The following is a 19,911-nucleotide window of genomic DNA, read 5'->3' as shown; positions in this document are numbered from 1 at the left end:
AACTTTTATCCTTGCAGCCGGTAGTCTTCAGCGCCGCTCGTCGTTGCAGTTTGTCGCTGGGTTCCGCAAACACGTGCCCACTGCTACGATGATTGAAGCCCAAGTAGACGCCCACGTCAGGCCAGGCAACAGGATTGCGGGAGAAACGGAGCTGTGAAAAGCAGTGTTGCGTTTAAAAAAGCGTGCAGACGCTGCCACTGCTGCCGAGTCAATACAACGTCACAAACCTCACCAGGATAATGCCTTCCAAGTGCACTCGAAAGGTAAGCCAGTAAATGTATAAGCGCCTCCTTGACACTGGAGTTAGCTAAATGAAAAAAAAATGTGTGGTCATTTCGTACATGCCAAATTGGTAGTGTTGCTTACTGCTACTTTAATCTTTAGCTCCGACAGTTTCTCTCGCAGCCCGGTACATTGTACGACAGCGTAGTAAACATACCTGGACATTGATGGAGAAGTACCCCTTTCGTCAACGAAAAACCTCTACGTCACCTCCTCCGGGGCTTCTGATGGGTACATGAGTGCAGTCAATGCACCCGCTCACACCAGGATACCGTGCGATGGTGTAGAATTGCTCCATTACGGTTGCCAAATAAATAGCGTTAGGAAACTTCACGAGCTGCAGGAACAAAGTATCGGTAGTCATTCTTGACATTCTTGCAATGATTCGAGACACAGTTGCTTGGTAAACATTAGCGAGGTCCCCGGTGACAACCTTAAAGGTTCTGGCACAGTAGAATCGCAGCGCGATTAGAAGCTAGAGCAGCCGCGGCCCGGCGTGACCGCATTCGTTGTCTTTTTGGACCAGTGGCTGCATTTCCAACAGTCGTAGCAGCGCTTGCTTGGAAAAGCGGTACCACCAGGAGAATTCCGTGTCGTTGTATACTTCCATGGGATTCTGTCGATCCTGAAACCGTGGCCGTGATGCCGACGCGTATCGGTATGCCTCATCCTCCGTAATGTTGTGCACACGTCCAGCAAAATCGGCGATGTCGGCGAGGCTGCCGTAGCAGTCGGCCATCTTGCTTGCTAGGCGAGAGTAGCGAAAGTAGCACTTAAGGTTGCCAATGACCGCACTTTACTTTCCGGCACTTAACTACGCAAGCGCTTTTGATGCAGTTCTGGACAATATCCCGACGCGAGTTGTGTTCGCTGAAGGTGCGGCCAAGGTTGACGACGTCATCGAGGTACCACATGCAGATGTTCCCCTTCAGGCCGCGCATAATCGCGTTCATAAACATCTCGAAAATTGCCGGAGCGTTGCCCAGTGCAAATGGGATCACATTAAACTTGAAGAGCCCGTCAGGGGCTACAAAGGCAGTCTTCACCTTGTCGTCAGGATGCATCGGAATTTCCCAATAGCCGGATCATAAATCTACTAAGGAAACGTAACAGGCGGAATGAAGGCAGTCTAGTGCGTCATCATTACGGCGGAGTGGGTACACGTCCTTTTTTGTTACAGCAGTCAAACGGCGATAGTCGACGCAAAATCTCGACGATCCACCTTTTTTTTTACAAGAATCACTGTAGCTGCGCACGGACTCACTGACTCTTGTGCGACTCCCTTTTTCATCATTTCGTGAACTTGTTCGTTGATAATCTGGCGCGCTGATGGTGAAACGCGATATGGCTTTTGTTTAATCGGACCGAACCTATGCTGATGGTATGGCGTCTTCGAGACGTGGGGATTGCAGGTATTTTGTCCTTCTGCGCAAAGTCGAATACCGAAACGTGCTTCGAAAGCACACCCACTAAAGTTCGGCGTTCACTCGTGCTGAGCGAGTAATTTACCATTGACAAAAGCGCCGTTTCCGAACCTTGACCATCAGGTTCTTCCAGCACATCTGTGTGTTCAGCTACTGATAATGACACGTGTTCCCTGGTGAAGGCTAATTTCAAGCCGTCTGGTAGTATAATGGGCTCCTTAGAACAGTTTACGGTCCATAAGCTAGGGCATCCGCCTTTGATCGACACAACACAACGTGGCACCAACGCCTTCTTTTTTACACAGCTCATGTGCATCGGTTCTACGGTAGTATCGAAGCTGTCAGATTCGGCGCCGCAACAGACAACGCTCGATGATGCACGTACGACAGCATCACCAAAAAGACAGAGTGTGTCTTTGTGGCGAACGGCTTGTTACTCACTCCACAGAACTTTGAATCTTCGTCCCATATAAACAAAACCTTTCACCCTAACACATGTTTAAAAGAGGCACTCATGACCGAAATTGTTTCGCCTGTGTCCACCAGAGCCATCACAGGCACATTATCTGTAAGAACGCGCAATTTGTTTTTATGCATCAACACAGGAAATATTTCTGTCAGTAGCACGTCTCCAGCGAACTCTCCTGCATCGGCCGCGCTAGCTAGCTTTCCGGTGACGAATGGGAGGTGGTGCGACGGAGCGATGGGGTAGAACGGGTAGCACGACCTTGCGGGGGGGGGGGGGGGGGGTGTCAAACTCTTGTCAGATGCCGGGGAGCGATTCCCGGAGCTGCTCGGCCAATACTCGTCGCCGGATGATACGTGTGCTGGCCAAGGGGCACCGTGTGGCCGTTCGGAGGGACGAGAAAACTCTGAGGGCTGGCCATACCACGTGGTCATACGTTGGATGCAAAACCGCGATATATGACCCGGGAGACCGCAGGAGTCACACACTAGGAGAGGTCCCAACCTTGCTTGTTCGTCGATGAGCCGAATATTATCGTTCTCCCTCGTGTATTGGATTGGTTCGTGACGTGTGTCACGACGATACATCGGGCGTACAGAATAATAATAATAATAATAATATTTCGGGTTTTACGTGCCAAAACCACTTTCTGATTATGAGGCACGCCGTAGTGGAGGACTCCGGAAATTTTGACCACCTGGGGTTCTTTAACGTGCACCTAAATCTAAGCACACGGGTGTTTTCGCATTTCGCCCCCATCGAAATGCGGCCGCCGTGGCCGGGATTCGATCCCGCGACCTCGTGCTCAGCAGCCCAACACCATAGCCACTGAGCAACCACGGCGGGTCGGGCGTCCAGAAGGCGTGCGCTGAGCGCGTTGGTCATAGCGCGTAGTCGGAGGGCGTGTTGTCATCCTCGACTGTGGGGCTGCGCTGTACTCTACAGCCGCTGCGCTAACAATCGGCTGCCAAGGGGTCTAATGCGGCGCCGTCATAGCCTCACGTGACGTGTACACGCCGTGGTGGTCAGCAGTTGAATGCAACATCTCTTCGCGGCGGGAAAGTTTCTCGCAGACAATCGAAGGGAGGTCGAGGCAAGGGCTCGTGTCCACACTGGCAACCGTCGTAAAGTGTACCAACCGACCAAACTATGGCGCAATTCGACGCATCTTGAGATTTGCAAAAGTTCTGTAATGCCGAATGACGTCGGGCACAGAACTGAGGCTTTCCTTTTGAATTAGAAAAGTGTGCACATCCTCAGCCATTCCCTTCAGCAAATGTCCCACTTTATCTTCTTCCGACATGCGAGCACTGACCACCATGCACAGGTTTAACACTTCTTCGATATACGTGGTGCATGTCTCACCTGGTAGCTGCGCCCGTTGCGACAGTGTCTGCTCCGTACGCTTCTTTTTGGCGACTGAGCCCCCGAAAACACGCCTTTAACTTGTGAACAAAATGTTCCCACGTTGTAAGCGCGTCCTCGTAGTTCTCGTACCACACGAGTGTGGTATCGGTCAAGGAGAACACCACATTGGGGAGCTGAGCGGTTTAATCCCACCTGTTGGACTTGCTCACTCGTTTGTAGTGGACAAGCCATTCGTCGGCACCTTCCCCCGCTTTGCCTCCGAAGGTGGGTGGAACTCGGTAGTATGGCAGCGGGCTGCTAGGCGCAGCCCTCGGAGCGGCTACTTCTTCTGGCATGTCGAAGACGGTCACCGCTGATGGCGAGAGGCCGGCACGTCGACGGCTACGACGAAGCTGCGGCCGTGACGGTTGCGCTGTTGTGAGCGCTACCCAGCACCTCCACGACTTTGTTACGCGCGAAGGAGACCGTTTTTAACCCTTACGGATGAGGGGGGCCGTTTACTTTAGGGTGGGAAGGTGCGCGCAAGAGTGTCCAGCTGGTTGATGATCTCAGCGTCGTTCTCTTCTTTCCCCCACTCGGGACCGCAAACACGTTAAACAGGCCTTCGTTTTCCTCATGCGTAACAATATTTACTTGGCCTCTTGCTTTTTCTGTCCTATATTTCTTCGAATAAGCGTGCAAACACGAAGTTTATTAGACTTGTTGTTCATAGCAAGCTTTTTGTGCACGACCTGCACCTGCCGCGTGTACGCAGGGAATACGCCATTCTTACCAACTAGCCCATACATGTGTTTTCATATGCAATACTCGTGTTGTGAGGTACATGAGCAGTAAGACTGCAACTGATGCATCTTAATCTGTCAAGAGAGAGCGCAGAAAAGCTAGACTAACGGTTGTTAGCAACTCAGAGGGATTCAGATCTATAAATAACTTCGGGAAGATGGGGAAGTATTCAATCATATTGATACATGAATGAAAGAGTCCTCTATCGAATAAGCTTATTTAGTATAATGGCCGGTATGTGCAATTATGAATATTTTTCTAATATTTAACCGACGGTCTCAATTTTTTGGTGTCGACAACCAAAGACAAAATTTTTGCGAAAGGTTGATAAATTTAATTTCGGCGGTCATAATGAAATACAGCCGCATTTCTTCATATAAATCACTGGCACATAGGCCCTGTGAATAATTCTGCGTACCAGAACAAACTTTATCTTTGTTGCGAATGTTCTATTTTAAATTTAAACAGTGTTTGATAGGTGCAACATTCGTAGAAAAACTTGCTAACATTGTAAATCTCGTGCATATGAACATTGTTTTTGCTAAAAAAACAGACCGTTATATATTTGGAGACATCTTTAAATGATGGGGTTTTACGTGCCAAAACCGCTTTCTGATTATGAGGCACAGCTTATTGGGGGACTCCGGAAATTTGCCCCACCTGGGGTTTTTTAACATGCGCCTAAATCTAAGTACACGGGGGTTTTCGCAATTCGCCGCCCGCGAAATGTGGCCGCCGAGGCCGAGATTCGATTCAGCGACCTCGTGCTTAGGAGCCCAACAGAATAGTCATTAGGCAACCACGGCAGGTTGAAGACAATTTTAAAAGTATTCAATAAATATCCGTTTCGTTGTTGGCAATATTTATTCGTATTGGGTTATATTCAAATCTGCTATTCTCGCGCCACATAGCGAGATATATTTTAAGTATCTGAGAGCTTTGCGGCAGATCATAAATTCCGTGCCAATCCATGTATACAAAGTGTCTTCTCGCAACTCGGCTTGTCGCTACACGTCCATCACCATTCGGCGACTTCATCACCACTGCAAAGGTCATCTGTGTAAAGCGGTGCGCCGACCCCACAATTCTTCATGAACTCATCCACGCATTTTTGGGGCACCGAATCTTTGGATGTTTCTTTCGTCCAGAGGATGCATTCTGAAAGCGAAAGCGGTTTGTGACATTTATGTTTACAATTTCACTTGATATAATCTGAATAACATAAGTCAAAATACACTCACTGAAATATCGGCTAAAGTTCCCGGGAACAATAGTGCTACTGATTTTAGGTTGCTACTACGACAAGGTTTATTTCAAAAGCTTCCAGACATACAATGGGCCCACTTTGCAGCGGTAGCTGTTTTGGTGGTCCAACGCGATGCTTTTGGCATAATTCACCAAGAGGGTCAGCAAAAAAAATCACGGAAATATGTTGTGGTGACAGAGTCGTCATAACAAGCAGTAATTTGAGCGCCATGTTTTCATGCCAAAGATTCAATCTGCAAGCTATTATGTCCTTTGCACGTCATCCAGAAATTAAATTATTTCGATAGCGACTCTAATGCTAGTCAGAATGTATAAACAAACAGAAAGACCAGCCGTTTAGGTTTTCACGAGGTGAGATCTAAAGGGAATTTCTGGAAAATGAAGTTAAAATAAATACGAGGCAAAATAGACCGAGCCAGCGCTTGAGTTCATGCTTGCCACTATGTCTGTTCACTACAAGCGACGCAGAGCTTCACATAATAACAGATTCTTGAAGTGATCAACAGGAGGGGCCAAACATTCAACGAGACATGCATTGTTCGATACCTCTCAATGCGTGTTTAACTGCTCTTTCGAAAGGCGTCTGAAATGAAGTCAGCGTGGTAAAAGGAAAGAAGATTCGCCTCCATTTAACCCTGTGACTATGAATGTACAGCGAAACTGGTGCGTATGTTAGACAAGTAGCACCATAATAGGCGTTAGAAGATGTTGCACCTGCACTGCCCCAAGTGACGTAAGCCACACGTGCACGCACCTGTGCGGAAGCGCAGCTTACATATTCATACGCCTAAGCCTTCCGGGAAGCGCAAACGCTTTTTTAACTAAATTATTGTTTAAAATTTAATTTCCATGTGAAAATGCGTAAAGTATATCTTATACACAAGCTGCACACATAATTGTATTGGATTTTTATTGTAGCATACGAAAAAACAAATCTGTAACGCGGGAACCCACACACAAGCTCCCTTTCCTGTAGCCGTGGTTTTCGGCGAGCACGCCACGAAAAATTTCCGAGAAAGTATAGTCTAATAGCTTCGCCGTGAAGAAAAAATATTAATGAAGATAACGAAAGCATGAGCGAGGAAACCGGGAGGGGCATACATATTTTCCCGCTGTTGTGACGGCAGTGGAGCAGACAGCTGATAGATTACGACACATGAAACTATTGCGTTAACTTGTGCTCAAACAAACAAGTAACACTGAAATGCAACGATGGTTTCGAGCACATAGTTTGTCTTTGAAATCTCAAGTGGAAATGAAATACTCGGCTTTTTGTACGCAACTAAGTGTACATTTGAGCGTGATCACTGGTGCTCACTCGAATTCTAGAGCGCACCCCAATCTTCAGGTTATGTACAAGTCCTAATTAAAGGAGGTTCTTTTAGCTATAGAATTGGCGACATTATTCTAGATTCAATACGTGCACGTCCAACTTGCGACGGGGTGAATTTGCGGCATATTAGGGTGGCAGTTTCAGCGCCACCTCGCCTTGCTTTGAGAATGGCTGAAATTTTTTTTATACTGTAGTACAGGTATAACTGGGCATGGAAGTGATGTTTCTGATTATTATTCCTCACTGCTGCGGGCCTATGTACGTAGAAGCGCTGAGTTGTACTTTTGCGTGTGCTTGAGAGAGCAACAAGAGGGCTCTGATATGACCACTCGAACGTGCCATTAGCATGGTGAGGCACTGAAACAACATTCCCCGCACATACATAAGCAACGTACGCATGTACGCCCTTCTCCGTAAGAAATGCACTTCCTCCTGTCGAATAGCATCCTCTCTTGGCTGCAAGTGCAAAACCGCAGTGAAAGAATTACACCTAGTAAAAAAATTTGGTGTAAAAAATGTTGCAAATTCGAGATCCCCGACTCGGCCCAGCACATTACACGCAAGTTTCGCCGCATATTCGTTTTGGATTTGTTAGCACACTCAAACGCAGCCATTAGTGCTGTTCAGATCGTGCTGCTGATCCCGCGCCATCTTCAAACGCTCGCCGTTCGTCAACGCCAGCACTGGAAAGGCCAGCTTGGTACGGGCCGGCATGTTTCATGCTCGCTTGCTGTCGGTCGTCCCATAAAACATCGCTTCGATTATCCCTACGCATGTTTGTTTTGAAGTCAGCTTGTTCCAAGATTACTTCGTGTTGATTGCAAAGAGCGTGAAGCAAGATAGGGCAAGATCAAAGACAAAACGAGTGCACAGCCATCTTGTTGCCCGCTTGTTTTGCGTTCTTTTTTTCCAACTAGCCCAACTTTTTGCATTCGCGATTCGTTGCTTTTCCCGTTGCGTTATTTGTTGCTCTGACGTTCGGAGTGTGTAAAGTATTATAGGAACCCTATCGTTATTAGACCAACTTGCTGCATTCGAGACAAATTGTTTTCCCTTTGCTTCATTTGTTTATCTGAAGCTCTTGGTGTATTTGAATAGGTAACCTCTTGCAGCAATACTACATCCATAGTCATGGCTTCTGCTCGTTTTTCCACAATATCTCGTTTGGTTTGTTAGCCCACTTGTTGACACTTCATTGACCTTTCGGAAACATGGCAAAATCAAAACAACACAAATCTTAGCATTCTCTGGAACCTTTCTGTTATTTCCTGCAATCCAAAGTTTGTATCTCCTGTCCTGGTGACACATTTATCTTTCAGATGGCGATCACAAATATTTAATGAAGTCACAAGGATCAGCTGAATACGCAATGCGAAAAAAGCAGACTTCCTTTTCAAGTCTTTTGAGGAGATCAATCATACAATTTAGCTTTAAAAAGGGAAAATAAAGCAATAAGGGCAAATGTAGAGCAACTGAATATTGAACTGGTGAGGTAAAAAGTGGTCAGGCTCGCACCAAGTCTACACAGGTGAAGCGCATGACAAAACATGATACTTTCAGTCAAGGCGAGAAGCGGCTTCAGATTTACACTGGCTTTTGCTCGCTGCAGAGGTTTAACGCTTTCCTCTCGTTTTTGGTGAACAAGTATTCCCTAACAATGAGCGCTGGAAGGCCACCGATCATCACAATGAGAGAGCAGCTTGTCTGTTGTGTCATGCAGACTCAGAGTTGGATTGCTAGAACAAGATCTAGCATACCGACCTGACAACTGTGTATTAACGGCAATCATGATTTTTTGCGCACTGGGAGGATACCCTGCATGATGTGCCTACTCAGATGCCCATTTGGCTATCACGTGAGACTGTGCAAAACTTCATGCCACAGGGATTCAAAGATATGTATTCTGACACTATATAGTCTTCTATACGACTATACTGAGATTTTTATTAAGATGCCTTTTGATTACAAGGTGCAAAGTAACACTTCTAGTGCCTACAAAGGTCACAACACTGCAAAGGTTCTGATGGGCATTGTACCAAATGGTCTTGTTTCTTTTATGTCTGATGTTTCACCAGGCAGGGTTCCAGAGAAACAACTTACCAGGAAGAGTGACATTTATGACTTGTTTGAAGCAAATAATGGTGTGATGGCTGACAGGGTATGTTTAGTTCAAGATGATCTTGAAGAACGTGGTATCAATTTGAATGTGCCACCTATGCTCAATGGCTGGTCACAGCTTTTTGTAGCTGTTGAAACCAAAACGAGGCAGAATGCCGGCCTTAGGGCCACTTGGAATGTGTTATCAGGGCGGTTAAAAACTTGATAATCCTAAAATATATCTTTCAGACTGCGATGGCTGACAGGCTTTGCAAGATATGATAAAATCTTCCTCTAGTTAAATAATTTCTTGCATTAACATCTTCTGGACAGATGAACCCACTGCTGTAGACATCCAGTGATCCTTCACTTGAGATTGAAGGTTGCATTATGTGTTTGCACGAGTGGCATGACTGATAGAACTGTATGAGCTTCCGCTTTTTGAGTGTATCAAATCCCCACTACTGCATATTTTTATTGTAACGAAAATCGTCCAGTTAGTGTGCCGCGATCTGATTTATCTTCTTTTCTCATGTTTAAGTTCATGCCGATGCTGTGGTACCACCTGCGTTTTCATGGTGACATATTAAGAAGCGCATTATTCATCAATTTTGACTAGTGTGCAAGGGGCTTATGAACAACTGCACTTTAACTGTGTTTTCTTTGCATTTAATATGTGTTTTCTTTATTGCTTGCCCTCATTAGTGTCTCAAAACACTGCACTAACATTACATATTATGATCGCTCTGCAAGAATGATGTTACCGGTATTATGACAGCATTGTATTTAGATACTGTTCCTTGCCCAGGTATCACATTTGGATTAACCTATACAGAAGAACTACTTGTGTTGCTTTAGATTTATGTTACAGGTGCTTGTCATATATCCTGAAATGCACACCGCTGCCACTACTGCGTCAATTACCCAACAGGCGTCTATATTTCGGATGCATGGTGTATAAGCAATCGGTTATGTTAACTGACGCGCACTGTTCGAGCCGTTGATTGTCTCGATCTTACCGCCCTTGGTTTGGTTTCACAAAGTTCGTTAGGCTACCGCCTTTATTGCAGTTGAGTAAAGTGCACAAATTACCCTCGACCTATTAGAAATAGTAAAAAAAATTACTAAATTGACAAGTACTAGCCCGATGACGAAGGCACTCCTCATTATTGTTATGTTGCTCTTACTCAACCACTCCTAATAAAAAAAGAGCATTGTATTGCAATATAAGACGAAAGAGAATGCTACTTGCTCAGTTCCGTTTTAGTTTTTTAGAAATAAAGAACTCATTAACGGTACCCTTGAAACGACTCGGGCTGTGGAAAGGTTTTGTTTTCTCCACTCTGAGCAGCTCACGCTTTCACGTTCCAGTAGTTTTGTTATCGTGCAGAGCTGCACTGGCTTTGCTGGCTCGCGAAACTCACACAAACTGCGAGTAGTTGAATGCCACGTCCTTGTGATGTCGCGGAATACCCGAAATATCCACGCCACTTGACCAAGAGCAACTACAGCGGCCAATCTTGCGTTTTCTATCAGTTAGGCTTCTCCGTGGCCGCGCGCTTGACGTTTCCGCAAGAAAAATGTATCACCGTCTGTCGGGCAGCGTTTTACTCTCTGACAGTAATAGTGTGCAACGCCACCCCGCTCCCAGTCGAAGGCAGGCTTTGAGAATTTGCATATGGTGAGCGGGCACTTCAGACTCGATTTTCTCGCAAAGCAAGTAATTCTTGACAGAAAACTTGCATTGTGAGGTTTCTAGATTGATATACCAACCGTACACATCAATTTTGTATTTGCCTACAGTATTCCCTAAAAACACGTTCAGAAAAAAAAACGGCCTGTATACCAGACGTGGCGACCATGTCGGACATGTCTCCTACGATAATATCAGTATCAGTAAAAATGTAAATTTTGTGCATGGGGCGTTTGGTATTGCTTGACAGGAAAGGTTTTCTTTGCTGATCCAATATTCGCCACATCAAATCTCCAACTTCTTTTGAATCCTTTATCTTCCTGGCATTTACCAGTCATTCTACTTTAGAAATTAAATTCGAAGCAGTTCACCAAAAAAATAAACGTTTTTTCAGTGTACTCACGGGGTCCGTTGAACGGGATATCGACAACAACGCAGTTGTCATAGTCGGCGTAGTAAAACTTCGCCTCCTTAGAGGGCACCTCGTCTGGAGAAAAGAAGACGTGTAGTTCGGATGTAATGAATTGAAATGCGAACACTTTTTACATTGAGCGCTCTATAACACTGGACGCAAACTGTACGTTGAAACAGGCAAACATTCATACAATATTTCCAGTAGACAAAACGATTTGTATAATTCGGAGCTATTTGTTCTAGGGAAACGGTAATTATGGTTGTCAACATAGCTTCAGGTATGCAACAAGTAAGCCTAGCGTGCTGAACTTAATCGGCCGCCCATAAAACGGCGGTGTCTCCTTCAGCCGCCGTATTAGTCCCGCATGTCGCGTGCCACTTGAATTAGTAATTGCTGGCGAAAAGACTGCGGAGAAATGAGCAAGGGTGGTTTGGCATATCAAGTAAGAATACGGAAGTAAATAAAAAACCGAACTGAATCAAATAACAAAACAGCAAGCGGTAGATTTTACTAGAGAGAATGTATTAGATTGCAAGGTTCTATTTATTACCATGTTTTCTTCTTGAGGTATTCATTATTCATACATTTTTCGCAAATTATGCACTATAATTGCTACGAAAAAACAATCTGTGGTTTTGCGACCTCAAACCAGGATCTTGTATTGAGGCAAGGGAGCAGGGTTACGTGGCCGTACTTATGCCGTCGCGACAAAAACAAGCGTGCGAAAATCTGCGTGCCGCCCATCTTTCGTTTTCTTGATTTCTTGTGTTTAGTTCCGTTGGTGCCATGGCACTTGCTAGGAGCCACCGTATTGTGCTGCGTGCGCCAATACGTGCGGCGTCTTTCGTGCAAATTCCGATGCCGCTATATTGTCGTTATAAACTTTCTCATGCCTCATATTCAAACATGATCACATCTCACTAGATGACCGCGAATCCTCACTGTCTAAACGTTCGTGTAAGTAAGCAAGGCAGCAACAACGAATGAATGATTCGTGCTGCCTCTCGCATCAACGCCAAATAAGCATTGAGAACACAGCGCACACGAACCCATCAGCACTTGGCGCACTCTCTCCCCGTGACAGATCGCTTTCAGTATACCGCCTTCGCGGCCACGCCATACGCAGTCGCCACCGTAGCATAACCCTTGCTTGTCTATTTTGTCCCTTTACCTCGCATGTTTTAAAATATTCTACATCCAACCGAGGACAAAGGTCTTTCAGCAAAAATGTAATAGTAAATCATCGGTTTCACTCATTGCGTTTTCTTTCTTCTAGGGAGGCAGCATTGGACTCTATTTTATTGCATGATGAGTGATAACTGCGTGTTGTTCAAAATATCACGCGCTACGATCCTATCGGAAAACTTTTGCTTAAACCATCCCCGGATGGCTGTCCAGGGTGACGCACTTAGCGTTGAATCAATGTAGCTACACAACGTATTACCACAGCCGAAACCCTTATCTATGCGATGTGTACCGCACTGGGTATCCTATCGGGGGCCACCGGGAATACTATGTGTGGCCTCCGAAACGCATAAAGGCCAGAATACATGGAGCGAATATGCGACGAATAGTCGGCGTTCGACGCACGGCGGCGTACGCGCGATGCGCGGCGGCGGAGAAAACGTCGTTCACCGCCGATCCAGCCGGCGCAGAAAAATTCGTCGGGCGGCGACGATACCGGAAGCGGCAAACGAGCGGCGTCCCAAAGCGAGCCAATCAGGTCTCACTATCGGCCCCGACTTCCGGCTAGGCTTCCCCGCTTGTCCTTGTATCCCGATCCCGCTCTGTCGTTCACGCCGGTCTCCCGCTTTTCGTATTCATGGCATCCAAAGTGGCGCGGCTGGAATTTAACAAGTTAATAACAGCCATGGTTAGACAAGCTCACGTGCGCTACTTTGGGGTCTGCTTGCTTCGGCTGCGCGCGCGTTGAGCCACAGAACAGAACCGCGGAGTTGGAGGAGCCGAAAGTTGTTTACCCGCCCAGTGTTGCCACAACGCATAGCATCGCCGCTTTCTTTAAACTACATCGGCACATGAATGTCTCAAACACATAAGAAAGACTAGAAATCACTTCTAAACAAAATTTTACGCGTTTTTAGAGTGTTCCGTAATTCAAAAGCGATAATAATTGTCGGTAAAGTTTTTTTTTGTCATGTGTTTCACGACAGCGCATTTGCCTCGACTAGCCACACTGATAACAACGCAGCGACTCGCCGGCGGCGGCCGGCCTGTCTTCGCTCCATGTAGCCCAGCCCGACGAACATACGGCGTCGCGCCGCGGCAGATTTTCTGCCGCCCGAACTTCGTCGTGAAAGTTCGCTCCATGTATTCTGGCCTTAACGCGCCGTCGGTGCCCTAAAAAAAATTGGCAGTGACTTGGCTAGGCTATGCCAGGATATACGTAGCGAAAGTTAAGGCATAGCCTGGTTAGCCTTGGTTAATCTTGATTGCAAGTCCAGGTAAGTCCGGTTGTCTAGCTATGTTGCGGCGTGCGTTTAGGCAGCCGTTCGACGCGCTGTTTGTCTGTTTCCTGGGCGATTTATTTCCTGTTGATCTCGTTCTGATGTCGATTGCAGGCCTCCTCCTGCTTGTCAGAATTGTCGCCGTCCATACTGCCACCTCAGCTGTAGTTCCGGCGCACGCGAGCTCTCCTTTTCAATCGTCCCATATTTTATCAGGGCCGCTATATTGTAGCGGTGCCTTATGCCTTATTCTATGTTATTCTTATCATCCACGACACACGGCCGTCCGATCCCGATGATAATGTGGGCAGATCGTCGCTCTGACCACTGGCCAAGCGCGAAAAGCGTGAAAAAGCATAGAATGGGAAAAGGCATCGCTACAAAATACCGGCCCAGGCATGCAACGCAGCTGGCGAAGCGATCGGAGGCGAGCGCAATGACGAGGAACGCGTGGTGACGTCATACCAAAAGGCAGAGGCGGAGAGGCGCGGCGCAGTGCAGCGACGGAGCACCTATGGCTCCGTGGTGCTCGGGGCGCATGCGCAGTAGTCACTAGGGAGCGAGAGAGTGAAATATCCGCGGCGAGGCGTGTGTTGTGACGTCATGTGACTCCTATGAGCACCGCCAACGGCGAAATCACCGTTGTCAGTCGCCGTTTTTTGTCAGTATACAGCGGCCGGTGACTGTTACTGAAGTTGGAGTTAAACGCGTTTATTATAAAGCGCCACGCACCTTCTGGCAGAAACCCAGTGAAAAAAGCCGGTATCAGAGATGCTCATTGAAGAGCAGCACCAACCGACTGCCACATACACTGTGCTTCAAATCAGCCTGAAGAGATTCATTGAAGTATGCTATATACCCAGTTACCACATCCGCAGTGACCCACGTCGCCGCCAAAGAGATTTGTTGAAAAGCGGTATATACCCAATACCACATCCGCAGTGACCAACGTCGCCGTCAAAGAGAATCGCAGAAAAGCAAAACACAGGTACACAGCGGCACATACAGTGGCCCAAGTTGATTCCATGAATGGTTTCAGTATCTGCTCCCTGAGCACAGCAGGCTAACGCACTATAAATTTTAGCATGCTCTATGGAGAGACCAAGGTATTCGAAAAAATGCCTATGGACATTCATAGATAGATAGATAGATAGATAGATAGATAGATAGATAGATAGATAGATAGATAGATAGATAGATAGATAGATAGATAGATAGATAGATAGATAGATAGATAGATAGATAGATAGATAGATAGATAGATTCCAGAAAGTGCGCCTGGCACACTGAGAATGCTACTCGCATAAAATATACTTATGCAGCCACTTGGTTCTTACCCGAGTCCAATGTGAAGCGGAATGTGTCAGGGCTGCTTCCTTCGAAAAAGTACAAGTTAAGCGTTCGTCTGCAGAAACGAAATTTTAAGAATAAATAAGTACACATTCACATTGTGGAACAAAATATTTTTGAATACAAGAAAAACTTGCCTACTTCGATTTAATTGTAGAATATTTGTTTGATATGTGTCGTTCATATACCCCGAATAATATTTTTGTAATACGTCCTGCAATCCTCGTTAAAGCGAACTCTGGTTTTGCGCGCCCAATATTTGATTGACATAACAGAGAACATAATTACGAAGAGATATTTCTTACGAAATAACGCAACCGGAAAGTGCGTTTTAGTTATGCATTAATTCTCGCATGCAATGTTATAGACATCGAAAACGTAACTATTCCATGCACTGACTGTAAACAAATAAAGTTCGCCACAGTGGGTAGATAGCATGATCGCTGTCTTACATTATCATTAACTCACGCGCTGCATATGATGACATTAACTTTTTCCGCAGAATTTCTATATTAGCAATCTATTTATTGCAAACTGTTGTATGACGCAAGGCCTGCTGAGGAAGCGTATAAACGAGCATACCCTGATATATTTCCGCACAGCAAGCCTTAGAACCTTCGGTTAGGCACACAATCCTTCTTGCAGAAATCAACTTGTATGTATGCTTCTACAGCGAGAAATTTGAACTCACCTCGAATTACCGCCATGGCCTCCGAAAAAATAAAGGTATTCCACCTTTTTCTCTTCCGGTAGCAGCCACATTCTCCTCGCTGTCATGCATTCGTATATCGTGTCGTTGTCACTGTCAGATACTGCGACTGCGAAAGGGAAATTTTCGAAGACCTGCGTGCAAGACCGTCATAAGTGTATGTGGGTTAATTATTACAGAAAGTGGTCATGAATCGTGTTGCTTTGTAATAAACATATGAATATGGTTGTTATACCAAGTCCAGGCAGAGTGCACAAAGAGATAGTTTTTTGCTTTCGCGCCATGACATGCTTAAGTTGTGCATATCTGTACTACCTCGGTATTGAATGAGAAAATATTGTGAGAACCTATTGTGCTCTACACATTGCCAGTTGCAACAACATAGAGCAAACAAACACAATTGTGCGGAACTACAGATCTTGCAAATCCTCCACCATAGGTGCATGACAATATCGCTTCTCAACCAACAGCTCGGTCACAGGTTCGCGCCTGTTCTCTTAACGCCACTTCTCAATCCTTCTGCAGCCGTTGATAATTTCGGCCATTCCAAAAAAAAAATTATCTAATGGAAGAAAACTGACAGTAGTTCTTCTGTTTGTTATACACGGGAGACACAAGTGGGATCGATACCAATGCAATCGGTGAAAGAAAATTAGGGTACGGAGCCTCGCAACCTGTAAAAATATTATTCTTGATTTTGCCAAAAAGTAGCGAAATGGACTTTTATTGCCCATCATAATTTAGAGCACTCATTATCGCAGATATTGATAAAGAGGCTAAGATAGATGTCGACGACTAGGACTAAAAGTCGTAAAAACTAAACATTCTTTGTCTCTGGCAAAAGCAGAAACAGCCACTTCGCGCAATGTGTATCATGGATACCTGGCAACGTACTTCTCACGTTATGCCTACAACGGCAAAATTGTCGTACTTTCGCCCACCCGTCTCCCCTAAAGGCTCTCCGCTAAGCAAGAGAACAGATGTCGAACCAACAGGGCCAGAAGTCCACTCTTACAATGTTATATGAAGCTTCTGAAGCACACTATGCAGCCTGTACTTGCGTCAACTGTTACCTTGAAGCTGTCTGGAACATCGCTGGTTTCCTGAGCTGCTGCAAGCGACCGCTGCAAGGTAGCGGCGAGAACAAAAAGGAGGCAAACGCGCTGCATGCTGTTTTAACGAGGAGCGGCCTAGTGAGAGTAACGTCCAACCGAGCGTCCCTTATATTCTGCCCTTTGTGGCACGTGAGATATCCAGAAACCGAGGCATATTGCCTCTTTTTGTAGAAAATTTCATTAGTGATTGGCATACTGGTACTTGTTGAGCCCGTCTATAAAAGAAAACTCATTTGTCGTGCTATCAAAGAATTCAATGCACGTTAATTAGATACGCGATAAGAAATTTCAATTTAGTGTCACTGTGTCCCTCTAATCCTACTGCGACGTACTTTAAAGAATATAGGACAATTGCGTAAATCGTGAAGAAATGCAAGATGACATTGTTCCAAAGTATAAGCATTGCAAATGTGAGTTTAATTGACGTAACGGAGTCGGGTCATTGTAAAAGTACGACATATAGCTGTGAGAACACTTTCTGTGTAGGAATGCTTTAGTTTATCTTAATCAAAGCGGCGAACACAAAAATATTGCTCCGTTACCTACAGAGTTGTTTAATGTAGAGAAAAGGTGCATTTTTGAGCGATATCTATCCATGCCACACAGTTCATTTATATAGGACATCTCACTTATCGCAGTGTCCACATCGGCATTTCATGGCTTCCCCCGAATGACACGTATTTCGCGGTTGAGAGCTCAGATATAGAAAGGGGCCTATCGCAGTCGCTACAGGCACATTGCTGTAAATATAATTGGATGCGACATTAGGTACATGCTGCATTACGCGACTACAAAAGATAACCTTAACGTAAGAAAGAAATATTACATGCCAAGAATTTAATTAGGGCCTAAATGAACGACATGAAACGAACGGATTGAGATGAGCGGTATGTGCCGAGAGAGAAACCAATAGTAGCAGCAGAAAATTCTTCAGAAAAGGACGGTTGCGTGGTGGTATGCGAAGATACATGTGCCTTCACGAAATGCATTTTGTTTTATTTTTACACCACAGTACTATGGTAGTACTAGCGGCGGGTACATGATTCATTTGTGAAATGAGAAGGTAATTTAATTTTCCCCTTTCTTGAGTGTGGCATTTTTTGTCGAAAAAGATCACGTCGGCTCACACTAGACGTTGTTTTCGGCATACATGGCAAATAGCTATTTATGTGAGGAGTAGGGTGGCAAAACGCTACGTAGCGGAGAAAAACTTGCAGCCTGACGGCTGCTCATTCCTCTAATGGGTAATCGCACCCTTAACAATGTTTAGTTATTTATTACATTACCCTCACTGTCCCAGGGCATCACAGAGAGGAAATGGTTACATTCGAAAATCTGCAAAACAAAAATAAAACACCAGTAAGTTCCAATAAAATTTAAGCAAGAAAGGGCTAAATCCATACATTAATGAGAATTACCAATAAATAGCGCGAAGTACAAGGAGAGAAAATCACTTAAACAATACAAAGCATACAGAGATATTGTTACGTTGCAGAAGTCACATATGAAGATGACTTTACAATATTTACAAGAGAGACAACGATACAAAAACAAGATGGCTATTGAGACCGATTCCGCCTCTACACGTCAAATCGACTTCTGACTCACCCCACTGTTGGTTCCACCGTTGCATAACCCTCGCCTGTAAAGGCGCCGTCTCGGCGCCAACTGTAAGGGACGTGAACTCGCGGCAACGTAAGGCTTCAGCTGGGACACATGTACAGCGTCCGTGAAGACAGGCTACTTCCTGCATCAAAGCGACCTGTATGCGTTGAAGGCGACTTCCTCGTTCTTTCAGAAATAGAAGCTGCCCGCCGATCGACCTGGCACTAGCTAGTCGTAGCTGCTGGGGAGCATGAATTTATTTGTGCAAGATACAACAAAAAATTTCTGGCAATATAACGTTATCGAGAACCCACAGCACGTGCTGGTACCCCGGGCAAAAGGATGCTCGGTACCCCGGGCAATAGGGTGGCGTGTACCCCGGGCAAAAGGGAGGCTCAAAGACCATGCCTAAACGAAACGGACGATGGATTCCGAATTTTCTATGGTTATCTCGAGTGGTTGCCGGTCTTGTAGGCGCCCCGCAGTGATGACAGGCCCCTTTGTGTGTGCGCAACCCTGTGCGACTGTGCGACTCTAAGGGAGGACCCTTTCCGCAACTATTTATTTATTTATTTATTAATTAATCGCAGTACCCACAGCGCCAGTTTGGCATTACAGTGGGGGGCGGGGGGAGTACATATATAATTCACAAGTAAAAACAGTTAATATAGAAAACATCAAGAGAAAAAAAAATACAGTTCAGGGCAAATCGCCGAAACGAAGTGGTTCAAAGCGAAGCAAAGCGGTTCTGGTGACGCAAGCACGAAGTACCGAAACGAATTGAAAGTCACGCGGCTGAATCAAAGGCATCACTTGGAGATAGCCATACAACATCACTAGGGAACCTATTCCAGTCACTGACCGTCTTAGGAAGAAAAGACATCCTAAAAAGCTCCGCTATACATCTACACTCTTTTTTACGTTAAGTGGGTGATCACGCCTGGCAGAAGTGTACTCCGGTGGCTTTATGTAGATATCACGATTGAGGCCGGTTTTATAATGATATATATTATGCAAAAATTTTAATCTACATGTTTTTCTACGATTTTGAAGTGTATTCCAGCCTGTTTCCTTTGTTTCGGATGCGCTAATATACCTAGTATAATTTTGAACCACGACACGTGTTGCTAAGCTTTCTATTCTTTCTAGTTTCTTTATCTCTGTCACAGTCCACGGGTCCCATATCGTACAAGCATCTTCCAGTATTTGTCTTATGTTCGTTTTGTAAAGCAAGTTACTTGTTTCTAAAGGAAAGCATTTCGCATTTATACATACCATAGCAAGAACTCTACACGCCTTAGCAATTACATAGTTAACATGACGGTGCCAGCGTTGTTTAGGGGTCAAGTATATCCCGAGATATTTATATTCACACTCGAATGCAAGATTTGTCCGTTAATGCTATACGTATATACATGTGGTGACCTTTGTCTCGTAGAGCACATCTGCACAGTTTCATTCAGATTTATACTGATGCCCCCATTTATCACACCACTCTGCAACCTTGTCTAAATCCTTCTGTAATTTATTGTAATCATCG

Source organism: Dermacentor variabilis, chromosome 6 (assembly GCF_050947875.1).
Source record: "Dermacentor variabilis isolate Ectoservices chromosome 6, ASM5094787v1, whole genome shotgun sequence".
Lineage (NCBI taxonomy): Eukaryota > Metazoa > Arthropoda > Arachnida > Ixodida > Ixodidae > Dermacentor > Dermacentor variabilis.
This window is presented reverse-complemented; position numbering follows the sequence as displayed.